Source organism: Balaenoptera borealis (genome assembly GCF_965194805.1).
Source record: "Balaenoptera borealis genome assembly, chromosome: 13".
Classification (NCBI taxonomy): domain Eukaryota; kingdom Metazoa; phylum Chordata; class Mammalia; order Artiodactyla; family Balaenopteridae; genus Balaenoptera; species Balaenoptera borealis.
The window spans coordinates 72,159,055-72,176,075 of NC_138870.1; the positions used below are offsets into that span (position 1 = coordinate 72,159,055).

General features: G+C 35.8%; 1 protein-coding gene across 1 annotated transcript in view; it reads left to right on the forward strand.

Moving 5' to 3' along the window:
• Window positions 1-9,291, forward strand: part of ALX1 (ALX homeobox 1) — a 51,381-nt gene extending 42,090 nt beyond the window's left edge. Inside the window, exon 8 of the transcript XR_014233609.1 lies at window positions 1,042-9,291. The gene's annotated coding sequence lies outside the window, so the exon portion shown is untranslated. The remainder of the gene's footprint in view (window positions 1-1,041) is intronic.
• Window positions 9,292-17,021: the final 7,730 nt, after the last annotated feature.

Genomic DNA, 17,021 nt, shown 5'->3' on the forward strand with positions numbered 1-17,021 from the left:
TGTTCATATGAAAACACATTATAAGTTTATCAGGTAGGCAAAACAAGTTTGAACAGATTTCTGTCCTCTAGGAATTTTCAGAACTTTAACATGTTCATGTACATAGTGAATCTCTAGGAGGTGATGTATAATATATAGAGTTGTTCTAGTCTAATTAATCACAGAATTTTTTTGTTAGTTAACACCTGATTTAGGAAATACGAATGTAGATTTTGATACTCTCCTCAGGGTAAGTGAGTATATTGACTAGATTTTTATTGTTAAACACAGGTTTTTGGGAATGCCTGACTCAAAGATGTGATCACAAAATTTATCAAATAGACCTAGCTTTATTGGGTCATGTTCATCTGTTTTGAAGTAGAGTGCCAAAAAGTTTTCAAAATAAATGTCTTTGGGATTTAGTGTATATAAAATAAAGTTTGTATTTGACACAGAAATTGGTAAGCCCATAAGGAGGTATGTAAAATCCTAAAGCAGTTATATATAATTTGGATGGCTGAATATTTAGTATTATTGGATTTAAAACAGGAACTTCAAAGGTAAAATATAATTCTCACTAATGAAAAGCACATGTGATATGGCTGAAACCCCCATAGGCAACAGTCAGTCAGGGCAGGCCTGGTGTGTGATCAGAGTACCGGGCTGGCCCCATGAGCTGCAGTTTGAGGGTCCTGAGCCACAGATCTGCCTTCCAAATCATACTTCCCTCCATCATTTGAATGAGGTTGAGTGTCACCAGAGAGTTAACATATAACGTGTTGCATCTGAAAGGTGGCACATCACCTATTAACCTAGAGGTGAGGATGCATTTGTTTCTATTACTGTCAAATGCTGTAGCTCTAATATTTTATAATTTCCATTTATTCAACCACACATGTCAAGTACTGTGCCAGTTGCTTTTCATGATGATAGTGACAATAGCTCGTCTTTTTGAGCACTTTGCGCACTACACACAGTGCAAAGTTTTCTACTTGCATTGATTCATTTAATGATTTCAACAACCCCTTGAAGTCAATCTCACCATTTATATCCACTTTACAGATGATGACAACTTAAGAGACTTACTCAAGAGACGTAGTATGTAGCTGAAAAGTGCTTTGAAATGATCTCTATCTGACCTGTGAGCCTGCAATCTTACCCACTATGCCATGATAATGCCACAGTTTGGATAGATCTCAGAACACTGATGTAAGTATTCTTATTACCTCTTAACGTGGAAGAAACCGAGGCTGAGAAAATATATGTACTTTGCTCAGGGTCTTGAGGGAATAGGTACATGGGTTTCATTGTGGGAAAATAAAGGTATAAATTGTGTGACACTACCAAAATAGGAGCATCAAACATGAGGTCCTGGGCAATAAGAACAAACATACAGTTCTGGACTATGTGAAGAGGAGGTGAGGAAAAGGAGGACCAAAAATGAAGTAGGATGAACTCCAAAGAGCAAATTGGTCTTCCTACTAATTCTGTTTCAGACTTTAAGGAAAACTCTGGCTATTTACAGTGGATTGGTGTTTCCTATCTAATTTATAAACTGTATAAAATAGGTTTGAATGTAATATGATGTTTTTGACTGCTCAAAGCATTAGGAAATAGACCACTTGAGGTCAGGGTAACACCAAGAAGGATTTCCCAGCACTAAAATGAACCACATTGCAAACTCTTTCTAAGTGCTTAGCAATGTCCTGAAACGGCTCCATTTATGTGAGGCTTGAGAAACGAAAGGGGCCTCTTGTGAACTTTTCAACCACAGAGAGGTGTGTGCTTTAAGAAAATATACTCAGAGTGATAGAACAAGTGTTAAATATGAGTTGGTGAGTCTCCTTACTTAAAAACAATTGTGAATAAAAGACATTCTTCCTGTTGAAAGTCAAAATAGTTCAATCTTCAAAAATTGTTTCTGAAAGCCATAATAATTAAATATTATACGCTTAATGTTCTTTATATTCCATAATTGGTTTTTAATTTTTTTCTATATATTTTTTCATATATGTGATAGCCCATTAAAGATCTCATGATTCTTACATCTTATTGAATGACTGGGTAATAGAGATTGATGTTAATAAAAATGGACATTTAGTGGTATCAGACACTCTGCAAAGAGGCTTTGGAATATAGAAACTAAGAATTTGTCATGGTGGTTGTTTGATTTCAAACAACATCCCCTTTCAGGCAAACTTCCCCTGGAGAAAATGTTGGTTTTAGCTCTTATAGCCCAAATGGGAGTGAGATTATTAAAAATGGTTGATATATTACAAAGGTTAGTATAGCCAACTAGTATCCCACTAAGCACCTCATCAACAATTTTCAGAATCATCCTGTGAGGCAGCTACTATTATTATTCCCAATTCATAGATGAAGAAACCGAGGTTTAGAGAGTAAGTAATTTATCCAAAGTAAAACAGCTAGTCAGTGGTAGAGCCAGGATGCAAACTCTGGCAACCAGACTGCACAACCAACGCTTGTAACCATTATAGTATATATGGTCTTCCATGGAAAGAGCATTGTTGGGGAACCAGTTCTGACACAGCTCTGACTTTAATTTGTGTGTCTTGGATTCCTACCATCTGTAAAATGAGGCCAATCTAGCTGACTCTTGAGATTCACTGAAGGTCTGATGTTCTATGATTCTAATTGTTATAGCAAAACTTTAGAGAAGTGACTACTTGTGCAATGTCCAAAATGGATTATATTATACATGGAAAATCTAGAGAGAATGAATAGTGATTTATGAAAGAAGAAGTTAAAATCATACATATTAATAACTTACGAAGTACAGTGAACTCATTTAGTGTTCCCTGTACACATGAAAAAATTACTTTTACAGATGCCTTTGGCAACTGCATACCTAGCCTGTGGAACTTAAATCTGGAAAACATTCATTTTGGGGGGTTTTGTTTTATGTATTTGAATTCATACAGCTAATATAGAGTGCCCTTTTTCTTAGATATATTCATAATTAATGGTAAATTAGAAAAATTTTGCCAAGGAGCCTTTAACCATCTATTTCCAAAATATGTTTGTCTGACTTTCTTGGGTATGACCAAAGAACTTCAGTCTTTGTTTGGATTCTCAAGTGAACTTTTCCTCTTTGTAACTCCATCTTCCATTTTTATTAACCAGTCAAGCATGTTTTACTTTACACTGTGATAAGGGGATCAGAAACAGCTTCCCCACATGTAAGGCGATCTTAATCAACTGCAAGGAATACATGAGTGGCATAGTGTGGAAGCTTCCTGCCTCAAGGAGGACGAGATCTCCTTTGGATTATTACTTTTGATTCCATTGACAGAGGGAGAAAATTAGGTAACCTTGCAAACGAGGTACTTTTGACTGTGAGCCATTTTGAAAGGACATAAGGTGAATTGTCACCCCCCCCTTGACCTTCAACTAACCTTTCACTTTTAATATATGTTTTGAAGTGCCAGCCATGTTGATTTCCATGCCTGTTTGGTTACAAGTTTCAGAGAAACCTACTGCCCCCAAGTCTTTAATCATTTTTTGAACTTTGAATATAAGCATTTAAGATGCTCTTAGGGCCCATAGAAGACTGGCTAACTGGCCCTGACTGCACACGCTCCCCCCCAAGTTGCATTACAGAGCCCCTCATTCAGACACCTTACTATGAGGTCTCATTACCCAGGATGCAGAATGAGCCGTGTAAGCTCACTGTGCATATAGTGGTGAAGTGGTGATTGAATCCTGGAATCTACTGGACATCCTGAATTCCTGTTTTTCGCACAACCACAGGAAGGCCCACTTGTTTCTGGGGCATTTTCCAGCTTATGCTGTGAATCAAGCTATTGTGTGCCGATATTTCTTCTTTCAATGCCATGAGATATGAAAGAGTAAATGTACAGTTAATGTGAGAGGAGACTGACATAGCAAACATGAAAGCAAAGTATCAAGGGCTCATTTCTGGCAAAGGCTCTTTCACTGTGGAGTAATCAAAAAGTGTAAAAGTGCAATTAATCATAAGCGCACATAGAATATGGCCCTCAAAAGAAGAGAAGAACAGTGTTAGACGAACTGGATTCTCTCACTTTGGCTTCTGTAAAACAACTTTAACTCTTTCTTCTATTGTCTTTGCTACCAATGCTGCCACCTCTGAAAAACCTACCACATTTTTTTTTTTTTAAAAAGAAATAAGGTCACATGAATGGAATGAAAATCAAGCCTCGCTAATGTCCAGGGCAGGGGCTGGCAGCCTTCCAGAAATGCTTTTCCAAAATACTGGTTTCAGGTTTTCATTGTTGAGGGGGAAGGGAGAGAGGGAATTTTGGGACGTTGAGAACCTCTGGGGATTATCACTGGCTCAGACACCTCATTACACAGCTTTCGAGGGCAAGCAACAGGAGAGCGCTGGAGGCCAGGGAGATCCTGGAGAAGAACTTCTTGAAAGTTGGAGTGTACAAAGAAAAAAAAAAAGGAAGGGAAGAAAAGAAGGTCTTTCATTTTGTGATATTAATGGTGTGAGCTGCCAATTTATGTGCCACCAAAAATGATCTTCTGTGCAAAAATATTTCTAAGGAAATAATCAGTATATCATGTTAATTAAATAAGGTGATAGGATTTACTGATGGGCAGCAATACATTACACCATGAACAGCACAGAGGAAGTGCTCAACAAAATTTTGTTGAATTAATTTAAGATCCTGTATGGACAATCTGAACATATACTTTGTGTCAAGCCATGTGCTAAGTATCATGGAGGATACAGGAATACATCCTTAGACATAAATCCTGCCCTCCGGGGTTTATAGTTTAACTATGATCATAAACAAGTTTAAATGTTAGTCTTATGTGATGCAGTTGCATTAAATTGACCTTGAGTGAAGGAAAAAAATGCCACTTTAAAAGTATTTTAATATTGGACTTTCAATTGTCAGGGATAAACTTTAGCGCTTTAAAGAACTCATGTAGCTCCTAAGAAACTAAAGTTTCATTATTAAGTATCCCAGTACCTTGTAGAAGAATCCTCTCAAATAAAGATCCTATTCCCTTTACTATATAGCGGCTATTTAAAAATAGATCTCAATGTGACGTGTGTGCTTATGTACGTGAATGTGTGTGTTTGTGTGTGTGATTGTTCATGTGCAGGTTAAAAACAAATGAAAGGAAAGTAAGAGAGAAAGAAAGATGCTCTAAGGCCATGCTGAACCTATCTTTCATGAGTTAATGACTAACATTAGTTTGAAGAAAAAGCCGTTCCTAAATATTCCACATAAAACAAGATAAAAAGCAAAAATTTTCCACAGTGGAATAAAAATGTAATCTATTCCCTGTGTCTACCTGGCTTACTGCATTTCTGCCTCTAGTCGTATCTGTCATGATCCAGAGCCCATCTCTAAACTGCAATCGAGTGTAAGACTCACATCTTATCAAGTCACGTCTCTGCTTCGGACTCTTCAGTGTCTTCAAGTGCTTTAGGTTAAAGTCACAATCCTGTAACATGGTGGACAAGGGATTCTGTGATCCAGTGTCTGCTAACATCTCTAGCCCATGGCCAATTGTTGTTCAATTCCTGGATGCACTATATGCTCTTTTTGATCTTTAGGGTTTGGGTTTTTTAACAACTAGATGTAAATTTATTAAAAAGGCTGATTTAAGCATCTGCAATGGTGACTTCAACCTTGATTCCTGACTCAGTAGTGATGGAAGTAATCTGCTTGACAATCTCAGAAGGACTGTGTAAGTCAATGAATCGCTTGTAGATCTTGATCTGAAAAAGATCCCAAGTCTTAGAACCTTCACCACAAGGAGGTTTCTTTGTAGTTATTCTCAGAGTCTTGGTGGGCATCCAAACTGGTCCTTTCCCTTTGAGATTCTTTTCTATTAACTTTGCCTGGAAAAAATGTTCTCTTTCTTATCTAGTTACCTTCCCACCTTTTGAGTTCTACCTTAAAAGTCATTTATATCAGGAGGTCTTTCCTGACCATTTGCTGACATTGACCTAAGTGGTTCTGTTCAAAGTCGCCCTGCACCTTCTATTTCCCTGGTTATGGCAATTATCGTACTTTGTTATAGCTGTTTCTGTGTCTAACTCCTCATTGCACTGTCACTTTCCATGAATATAGGGATGATGTCCTTTTTGTTCACAGAATCTGGAACATAGCAGAAATGCAATATTTATAGAATTCATTAGTTCATTCAAGAAATATTTATTCACTGACGCTAGACACTGTTGTAGGTGCTTGGTATGTAGCAGTGAATAAAACAAACAATTTTCTGTCCCCATGGAGATTATATTCTAAAGGACTGAGTGAAAACATGGTATGTTACAAATAAGTGCTCAGTTAAAAAAGCAAAGAGGAAAGAGGAGGTAGGGAAACACTAGAGTGGAAGAGGACTATGTATAATTGACATAGTCAGGGGGCATCTCCTGGAGAAGGTGGCTCGAAGGAGCTGCAGGAGAGGCCAAAGGGACATAGGGAGGAAGGGCACCGACACAGAGGAGATAACTGCGAGGTCCCAAGGCAGGATTCTCCCCATTGTGTGAGGGAGAACATGATACAAGGGACCAGTCACTAAGGTACCTGTGGGCTACTGTAAGAACTTGATATTTTTTTTACTTTTTATTTTGTAATAATAGATTGATAGAGAGTTGCAAAGATAGTACATAGAATTCTTCTACACCCTTGACCAGCTTTCTGTAATGTTAACATCTGTCGTACCATCGTACATTTACCAAAATGAATCCATTACCATTGGTACCATATTATTAACTAAACTCAGATTCAGTAGTTTTTCTACAGACGCTCCCCCCCTTTTTTTTGGCTCCAGTTCCCCTCCAGGATACTCCATGGCAGTTAATCATCACGTTTCTTTTGTCTTCTCTTGTCTGTAACAGTCTTTCAGTTTTCCTTTGTTTTTTTATGTTCTTAAAGTTTTTGAAGAGTACTAGTCAAGTATTTTGTAGAGGATACCTCAATTTGGGTTCACCTATTTTTTTACTTATGATTAGGGTGGGGTTATGAGATTTTGGAAAGAATACCTTCGGAAGTGAAGTGCCACTCTCATCATATTATATCAGGGGTACATGATATCAACATGGGTCACCACTGGTGACCTTAGTCTTGATCACTTGCTTAAGGTAGTGTTTGACACTACCTATTTTCTCCGCTGCAAATTTACTATTTTTTTCCCATTCCATACTCTGTTTGGGAGGGGAATTAAACTCCACCTCCTGGAGGGAAGAGGATCAAAGGATTTGTGGACATATGTTAAAACCACCACAGAAATTAATAAGTATTTGGGGGAGGTACTTTGAGGATACACAAATATCCTGTTTTTCCTTAAAGTTTCACCTGCTAATTACAGTGTTCATTCATGGATCTTGCCTGCAGTCATGATTACCGTGGTGTTCTAATGGTGACTTTCTGTTTTCTTCATTTCTTCTACATTTATTGTTTGGAATTCTTCCATAAAGAGGTTTAACCGTATATGTATATTTAAACTATATTTATCTTTTCATGGTAAATGATAATTCCATTTCTAGTTTTTTAAGGGAAAATGAGATTTGCACATTTTAAAGGGACCTAAAAGGTAACAAAGCAATTTGTATTCCACATCTGAAATGCTCAGGTGGGAGTTACATGTGATGACATCAGCTCTACCAGGTCTGAAGCAAGAAGAGAACAGTGTTCCCTATGAATTAGCATGTATCTATTGAATACCATCAAAAGTGACATAAATATCGTCTTTTGAAGAGTGCTCCAAAAGCTGGAAAGCTTTATATTTTACCTGATTACAGAGTAGATTAGCTTATGAAGTAGCAAATAGTCCTTGAAAATAATGACATGTGTTCTAATTTAATGATTATTATATCAAATGCATGTTTACATCAAAATACCAAAAAAAAAGTTTCTGCAGCTCAGTTATGGACATAGGTAGAATGCTCTAGGTAGGGTACTGTGCTGAACAAAGAGGAGTAATAAAGAAATTTTATGGGACTGAAATAGGCTTGGCAAATACTATTCACTAGCCTGTTAACATGACAGTTATCTTTCATTGTTTATCATCATAAGGCAAAAGGAAACAAACACGATGAAATAGCTTCCTTCAAATTCTTTTATTAAATATCTTTGCCTGGTTCCTTTTTATTCAAGATATATATGTGCATTTTCAGTGGATAATTGTAACAGGAATTTTAGAATGCTTAAAACATAGAACCTGTGTCCCTACAGGCTTACTAGACAAGGATAAATAAACCAAAAAATTTTCTGGATACACACAATCAAAGAAAACATTTTAGTGTGAGCCCTGTTGTCTGTGGGCATAAGTTTGCCTGTCCTTTCCCCCTCCTCTCCCCCCACACACAGCACTTAACAGATGTTTCACCTTCATCTTTCTTCAATAATTCCTGTTTCTTTGTTGATTGTTCCCCTTTTTTTTTTCTCCCTCCCTCTTCTTCCTTCTTTCCCTCCTTCCTCCCTCCCTCCCTCCCTCCGTCCCTCCCTTCCTTCCTTCCTTCCTTCCTTCCATGTTGCCAAATCTTGCTTTTCTTTTAGTCTTTGACCCTCTATCTCTCTACCCCTAACTCTGTATAATTCCTCTCTGTATTTCCTTAGCACTAATAATTCTATTTTTCCTTTTACCTTTCTATTCTCTTTTTCAGAGTCATTACAGGGTAAAGAGAACAATCTGCTCCTTAAAAGCATTAACATAGTCGTTTCTATCACTTATGTGTCTCTCTTGTGCAATGTATACAGATATGCACACTGGTCCTTTACGCACACAAACACGGGGTACTGTTTTGTCTGTACCTGTCACGTCAGTCATAGAGTACAGCCTTCTCTTTTTCTCCTGACCTGACTGATTAAGTCAGTCAAAACATCAAACTGGTTTATATGACTAGACAGCATCACTCTGTGTCTTGTTTGTTATGACATGTCATGTTTCCTTGACATTTTTGTAAATTTCAAGTTATGACATTTTCTTTGAAATCAGCTGCTACTGTTTCTTAAAAAACGTATCTGTGGAGTCTCCAGCTTTTCAGCCCCCCAGTTGGAACTCATCACTCTCTCCTGAATGCTCCCACTACACTTTGATCATACCTCCATTACTTCATGTGTTATAGTTAGCCAAAGAGGCAATTGTTTCCTTTGCTAGAGTATACATTCTACAGAGAGTATTTTTTTATACTTTTAGTATTTCATAGAGTTCTTTTTATTTAGTAGGTGCCTAGGGACATATTCTATAAATAGGTGAATGCTTGCATTCTAATTTTCAAAATTAAAATTTTGAGTTAAGAGTAACCAAAAAAAAAAAGAAAAAAAGATCATAAACAAACGGCAGCAAGATACATGATACCTGATTTCAAAGGAGAATGTCACGTCACCACTATATTAACAATTAGTTCTTATGTTAGATGATACTTAGCAAAAATTGAGGATAGTTCATCTTTGCCTATTCCCCTCCCTGACTTTATAGATCTATGGAAAAAAATTAAATATAGAAGAATTCTTGTGCTTATTTATGGAAAGGTTTTTTGTTTGTTTGTTTGTTTTGCTTTCTTCATTGAATTAAATGCAATGTACATTTTTCATAGGCCGACAAGCTTTGAAGATTTTACTTAGGTTTAAGTTTATGTAACTTTTAATTGGTTACATGTGCTCCGTGGATGTCTATGTATATGAATGTGTACACAATATACCTACAAATATATATGTAAAAAATGATACAAATCCTCCTTATCTGTTTATAAGCGTCTGCTTTACAACTTCTAAAATGTACTAAATCCATCTAAGTATTATAGTACATTGACAAGTTAAAAACCATCTAAAAGTGTATTGATGTCTCTGTCTCTCTATCATAGATACACATTTGCAGGCAGAGTAAAGAACAGAACAAAAAGGAAGAGAAAAAGAGGAAAGAAATATGTATGTGAGTGGATGCATTTATGGGGTAGCATATTTATGTTTGTGCCTTTGGTGGGGGATCTATGAACACTGGAGTATATGAACAATTACATCCATATCTTTATATCTCATTCTCTACATATCCAAGTCTATATCAACTGGAGGTTAAAAATATTTTGCTTATGTATATATTCTAATTTTTATGCATATTTTGTTACTCAAAGTAACAATTATTAAAAATTAGAATGCTAATAATAATGAGTAGCAATTACATAGATAATGCAAAGTTTAAGTTTTTGTATTACAAGTGTGGGTATTTAACTAAAATGTAAATACAAGGAGTTTTTTCCATTTCTAGGGAATTTTTAAAATTATAATGCTTTTGCTCTCTAAAATGCAGAGTAAAATATCAAATTGGGATAGCTATTTGATTAATTTGACCAACTCAGGTTTTTATTCTTAGGATAGATTGTGCAATATGCCTGTGTAACTTAAAATGAAGAAATAGCTAAAAAACTTTAAAATTTTTGTTATATGAAACATGTATTCAGTGTAATTATTATTTTTCAGTAACCTGATTTCATATTACATGTGAAAACAACAACCTTGTATGTGATTTGCAAAGCATAAAGAAACAAACATTTTCCCCCAAACAGGATACAAAAACGTTAAAGGTAACGTAGATTATTTGGTAAAACAGCTTATTCAAGGAGCAATCCTCATCTTTCTTTATTATTCTAATTCTGAATCTTTCCTCTTGTCAGTAGTTCCATATTGTATTTGCTTATAAAGAACATTGATTAAATCTCTAGAGTAATCTGGCTAAGTTAAAAAGTTGTGATTCCTCAATACATATAATCACACAGCAAAATATTTGTTTCTGTGCCTATGGAAGCATAAATGATTTATTAATAATATAAATATGGACATTTCAGTTTCAGTAAATTAACTAGAAGTTGTCAGCCTTGAGTGTAGTATAAGGAAAGCTTTTGTTGAACAGCACATAGTAGAATGTCTATTTAAGCTGGAATATTTAGCTATTAGCCTGAAACAGATTCATTGCCATAATTTTTATTCTGATAGCATTTAAAGCATGTGAAATAGTAGATGTCATGGAAATAAATAATTGCATACTTGTTTTCTGGGATTTTATTTTAAGACTTGAGAAGGAAATCTTAGTCTTAGCTTCATATAGATGAATGTATTTCTTTTAGCCTTTTTCAAAACAAAGACTAATTTTTAAAAAGTTTAGGCAAATAAGTAAGTCTTTGATAATAATTGGGCAATAAACAAGGTTACTAACCAGTCTTTTTTACTGAATTCAATAATCTTCAAAACTTGTTGTATGTCGGAATAGGGCTGGATTTAATTATAAGAAAAAAAATTGTCCACAAGCCATGTCCTGTAATATTTATGAATTAACCATCTGTCAGCTTCTCTGAGTCTAATTTTTTCAGTCTAATTGTTCACTGTAGACTCACTGTTTCTTCTTCATGACGATTTACATACATAAATACACACACACACACACACAAACACATATGTATTTATTTTATTGTAGGGGCTGAAGACGGAGGGGAAATTCAAATCCTTATTTCAACTTGTTAGTATTTCTGGTAAGAAAAAGGGCACTGAGGAAGAGAATGAAACTATACATTCACTAAAATTCAGGCTTAGGGATTTAAAAAAAATTATCTTCTTTAAAAATTGACCTGATAACTCCCCTACCCCCGCTCCAATTTAGGATTTAAGGCCATAATGAACACACAGATATGTGCAGTTTTTATCTGTGTGAATGACACCTGTATCGTTCTAGCACTTTGATTCTCAGAACTGTCTCATGGTCTTCATTGAGCTTCTCCATTCTATACTCTCTTCCTCCACCATCCATCCTCCTTTTTCTTTTAGAAAGGGAGATCGGAAAACAATGATTTAAATAAAATGGGAGAGGTACAGAATATAAAAGGGAAAAGTGACCAGAAAGGACTAGAGAGAGACAGAATTGCCTTAGGACACTGAATGATAAGACAGATGTGTAGGGCAAGATGTGCTACATATTTTTGTTTCATTTCCTCTGTCATCTTTTTCCCTCTTTAAGATCACTTGAGTATATATAGGTATGAAGTATAGGAAGAAACACAGATTGTTTCAAAGCACACATCTAGTTCAGAAATGTATCCATGAGGAATGAATTCAATATTCATAACATTATTTTAAAAAATCTATATTGAAGAATGTGACACAGCTTTTATATAATCATCTAATCAATTATGATTTTCAGATGATTAATTTTTTGTTTCTTTTAGAGTCCCAATTGTGAATATAGAGTGATGTGTTTTAATTGCTGTGGTTAGTACATTGATAGTATTTAGTTTACGGCTTTCCACTATACCGTATAAATATACAACAATCTCTAAAGGCAATGTGTTCTAAAAATGTCTTCATAATTCAGTTAACTGGAACTTAATAGACCTTTTTTTTTTTTTCCTCCAATAGTAAACAATGTTAAAAATGGTGGTTAAGATCTCAGGATAGTTCACAAAGACACATTTAGACGTTTAGCCTGACTCTGCAGCCCAGCTTGTTCTTGCACGCATGTAAGAAACATTCCCCAAGAAAAAAAGATGTGCCTGACTTCCCAATCCCCCCAGCAGAGGTGAGGCAGTTAAATTCTACCTGCTTCTATAAGGTGTCTTCCTTTCCTTTCTCCCTTCTTCTCTCTCCACACTTCATCTTTAACCCTCCTCCCCCTTCCAAGATCACAATTGTCGGACAACGACCAGCACACGAAGAGGGCCTTCTCAGCCATAGAGGGGAGTCAGTTTATATGTGTCCACTTGCCTTAGGCAGTGAGCACCCGACCAGAGTACCAGGGTGGAAGAGAACTGAATGATTGCCTTGTTCTACAAATGACAGATTTTATTTCATGATGGGGATTTTCAATTTTCTTTGGATTTTCTCAGACAGCTCATTGTCATTGTGTGTGTTATACCAAATCAAAAAGTATTTTGATTGTTCTGGCTACACAGATCAGTACATTTTATCACACGTTTCTAACAACTTTGAACATGCTGCTGAACTTCTGAGGAATATACATACTGCATCTACTTATGGTTTTGCACATTGACGGAGGACTGGATGATAAACAACCGTTTTCAGATTTTTCTAAAGGCAACATTCTAGAACTACAAATATTTTCATCTTCTCCTTATGTATTTTGTAATTCTTATATGAGAATGATGCTCTGTTTCATGTCTTTAAATTTCATTCAGTTGCATCCTCAATTTAGGCTCAGATTCATTCTGGGTGCGTTTAATATTACATCTCTAGGTCTGGTCAAGGTTTCCCCTTAAACCTAAAGGAAATAGTTGAAAGGAAAAAAACAGGATATAATATCATAGGAAGACTCAGACTTGGTCTGGCTATGTTTAGATTTCTTCCAAATTTTGGCTCGGTTTTAAGCTTTATTGGCAGACTCATTCAGAACTGTGGCTTTATCCTTTTTTTTTTTTTTTTTTTTTCATTTGGCTAATATGATTTGTTAAAACATTCTCTGTTTATTTCTTCTTGCTTAACATTTTTCCACACAGCAGGCATAATGAATTTTTGTTTATGATGGGCTGTGCTGCCTGAATTATGGTATGGAATCTGGATTTGGTTTCTTTGGAAAGGTATTTCATTGCTCTTTGAGGGGATTTTTGTTGCTTCTGGTGTTCTCTTAAGCATGAGTGTTTCTGAAGTTGGTTGCGTAGATTTCTAAGGAAAACTAGGCAGTATCTGCTGATAAGTAGCACCAAAATTTGTTAGAAATAGATTTCTTGGTATAGGTGTTGTCATACTCTCTACCAAACAATCTTTGATTTGTGCAATGCATGATTTTTAAAATATAATACACACCTTTTAAAAAATCAAAGTATAATTGATTTACAGTGTTGTGTTAATTTCTGCTGTACAGTAAAGTGATTCAGTTATGTATATATATATATATATATATATATTCTTTTTTATATTCTTTTCCATTATGGTTTATCAGAGGATATTGAATATAATTCCCTGTGCTATACACTAGGACCTTATTATTTATCCACTCTATATATAATGGTTTGCATCTGCTAACCCCAGACTCCCACTCCATCCCTCCCCCTTGGCAACCACAAGCCTGTTCTCTATGTCTGTGAGTCTGTTTCTCTTTCGTAGATAAGTTCATTTGTGTCATATTTTAGATTCCATACATAAGTGATATCATATGATATTTGTCTTTCTGACTTACTTCACTTAGTATGATAATCTCTAGGTCCATCCGTGTTGCTGCAAATGGCATTATTTCATTCTTCTTTGCGGCTGAGTAGTATTCCACTGTGTGTGTGTGTGTGTGTGTGTGTGTGTGTGTGTGTGTGTGTGTTTATGCACCACATCTTCTTTTCCCATTCATCTGTTGATGAATACATGAATACAATAGCCATGTCTTGGGTATTGTAAATAGTGCTGCTGTGAACATAGGGGTGCCTGTATCTTTTTGAATTATAGTTTTGTCCAGATATATGCCAAGGAGTGGAATTGCTGGATCACATGGTAACTCTACTTTTAGTTTTTTAAGGAACCTCCATACTGTTTTCCATAGTGGCTGCACCAATTTACCTTCCCACCAACAGTGTATGAGGATTCCCTTTTCTCTCCAACCTCTCCAGCATTTATTTGTAGACTTTTTAATGATGGCCATTCTGACCTGCGTGAGGTGGTACGTCATTGTAGTTTTGATTTGCATTTCTCTAATAATTAGCGATGTTGAGCATCTTTCCATCAATATGCACCTTTTTAACTGAAGCTCATCAAAGCTCTTTAAAGTGCCATATGCACTGGGGCTTGTTAATGCTGATTGGCTATAGGAAACACATATTGAAATATACTCTCCCCAGAAAGAGCTAAAAAGACCATATTTCTTTGTATAAGGAATATTTATATGGGCTACATTTTGAAATAAAAAGTACCTGGTTTGTAGCTGAAGAAATGATTATGCCTCTTTGAGATGCCTCACTGTAAATTTGAATTGTCTAACATAAACTTTTAAAGAAACCAAACCACAATTTCCCAGTTTATCTGCCAACATATCATATAAATTGACTTATTAGAGTTTTCCAAGAGAGAATACTCAATAAATTCATTCATTTTTAAAACACATACTCGAATGGAATGCATTTTTTATATGAACAATTATTGTGTTTTCCTTGAGATACAAAAAGAAAGAGGCAAAACTCCAAAACCCTTGTGTGGAATTACTTTTAGTTTATTTACTTGTGAAATGGCCATCCAAATACCTGATATCCCACAGAGCATAGACTTTGAGGCTGGGCTGATCTCATTTGCAATAACAGCTCTACCTCTGAGTAAATTACTAAATCTATGTTGAGTCTGTTTCCTTATATGTAAAATAAAATTAAGAATACAGAACCTGACTGTTGTACAGACCAAGTGATGTAATGAATGCAAAATGCCTAGTATTACGTCTGGCAGATATTACGTGTCCAATAAATAAATAAAGTAATAGCATTACTTTATTATTATGCGTTCAGTGGTAATGACTGTTTCTTGAAAGACATTTTGAAATAGAAAGATGGGTGTCTATGACATGTTTTCTGAAAATATATACTTTGTATTTAATTACTGGCAAATAAAATATGGATCAACAAAACAGAAATCGTATTTTTAAAGACAATACTAATGGAATATTGTAGGGTTAAGTAATTCTTCTCTGATGCTAATCTTTTCATAGGTTTTGGAATCAACCACTCAGGATCAAAGAACTCAAAGAGAATTTCAATAGGGATCCAAAAAATAATTAAATTAGTGATAAATAAGACCCAGGATAAATGGAATGAAAAAATGTTAGTGGATATTTTTGTTTCCTTAGGTTGAGAGTTACTGCATAGTTCCGGTATTATAGTTGTGAACAGCACAGTTTCTGAGGTCAGGCTGCCTGACCGACCTATTTCCTAATTTTGTGATCTTAGACAAGTTGCTTTTGTTTTTGCTTCTATTCCCTTGCATAAGATAAAAGCAAAATTAATATTAGTAGAGCTACACTATTTTATTTTTCTTACCATTTATATGTAACATTTTTATTAAACAAGCAGATAAAATATCAAAAAGTTCATGCCCCTGTGTTCAAGAAGATTCTTCCTTTCCTTTTTTTAAAAAATAAATTTATTTATTTATTTATTTTTGGCTGCATTGGGTTTTCGTTGCTGCACGTGGGCTTTCTCCAGGCGAGCAGGGGCTACTCTTCATTGTGGTGCGTGGGCTTCTCATTGCAGTGGCTTCTCTTGTTGCGGAGCATGGGCTCTAGGTGCGTGAGCTTCAGTAGTTGTGGCACGTGGGCTCAGAAGTTGTGGCTCGAGGGCTCTAGAGCACAGGCTCAGTAGTTGTGGCACACGGGCTCAGTTGCTCTGTGGCATGTGGGATCTTCCCAGACCAGGGATCGAACCCGTGTCCCCTGCGTTGGCAGGTGGATTCTTAACCACTGTGCCACCAGGGAAATCCCTTACTTTCCTTTTAATGCCTCCTGTTTTTGGCTCTATTGCCTGCTGTAAGTTTGATAGACACTGGCTCATAGTGCCTTTTTCATAATTTCAAAATTATGAAACTCTGAAAATTGAAAGGTTTCTTTTGGCAACTAATTTGGTAGAAAAACCCAATATGATCCAAATAAATCATTTGATTGCATTTGATTACAAAACATGATCTGAAATAACATAATGTCTAGAGCCATTTTTTTGTCAATTTAGTATGAACGCTTATCTACATATCAGTCAGGATGAGCTAGGTTATGCTGTAGTAATAAACAACCTTCAAAATATAGTGGCTTAAAACAACACGTTCACTACAGTTTGGCATGGTCACTCAAGAACCTGGGCTGGTAGCACATCCACCACCTCAGATACCACTGACTGTCATGCCAGAGGGATAGAGAGCTATGGAGGATCTCACATTAACAATTAATACTTGAATTTAGAAATGACACACATCACTTCCACTCACAAACAGAACTAGCTGCATGACTTTTCCCAACCACAAGAAGTATAATCCTACTCTGTGCCTGGAAGGGAAGAGGAGTGGACATATATTTGGTAAATAACACTAATGAATACCAAACTATGTTTCACT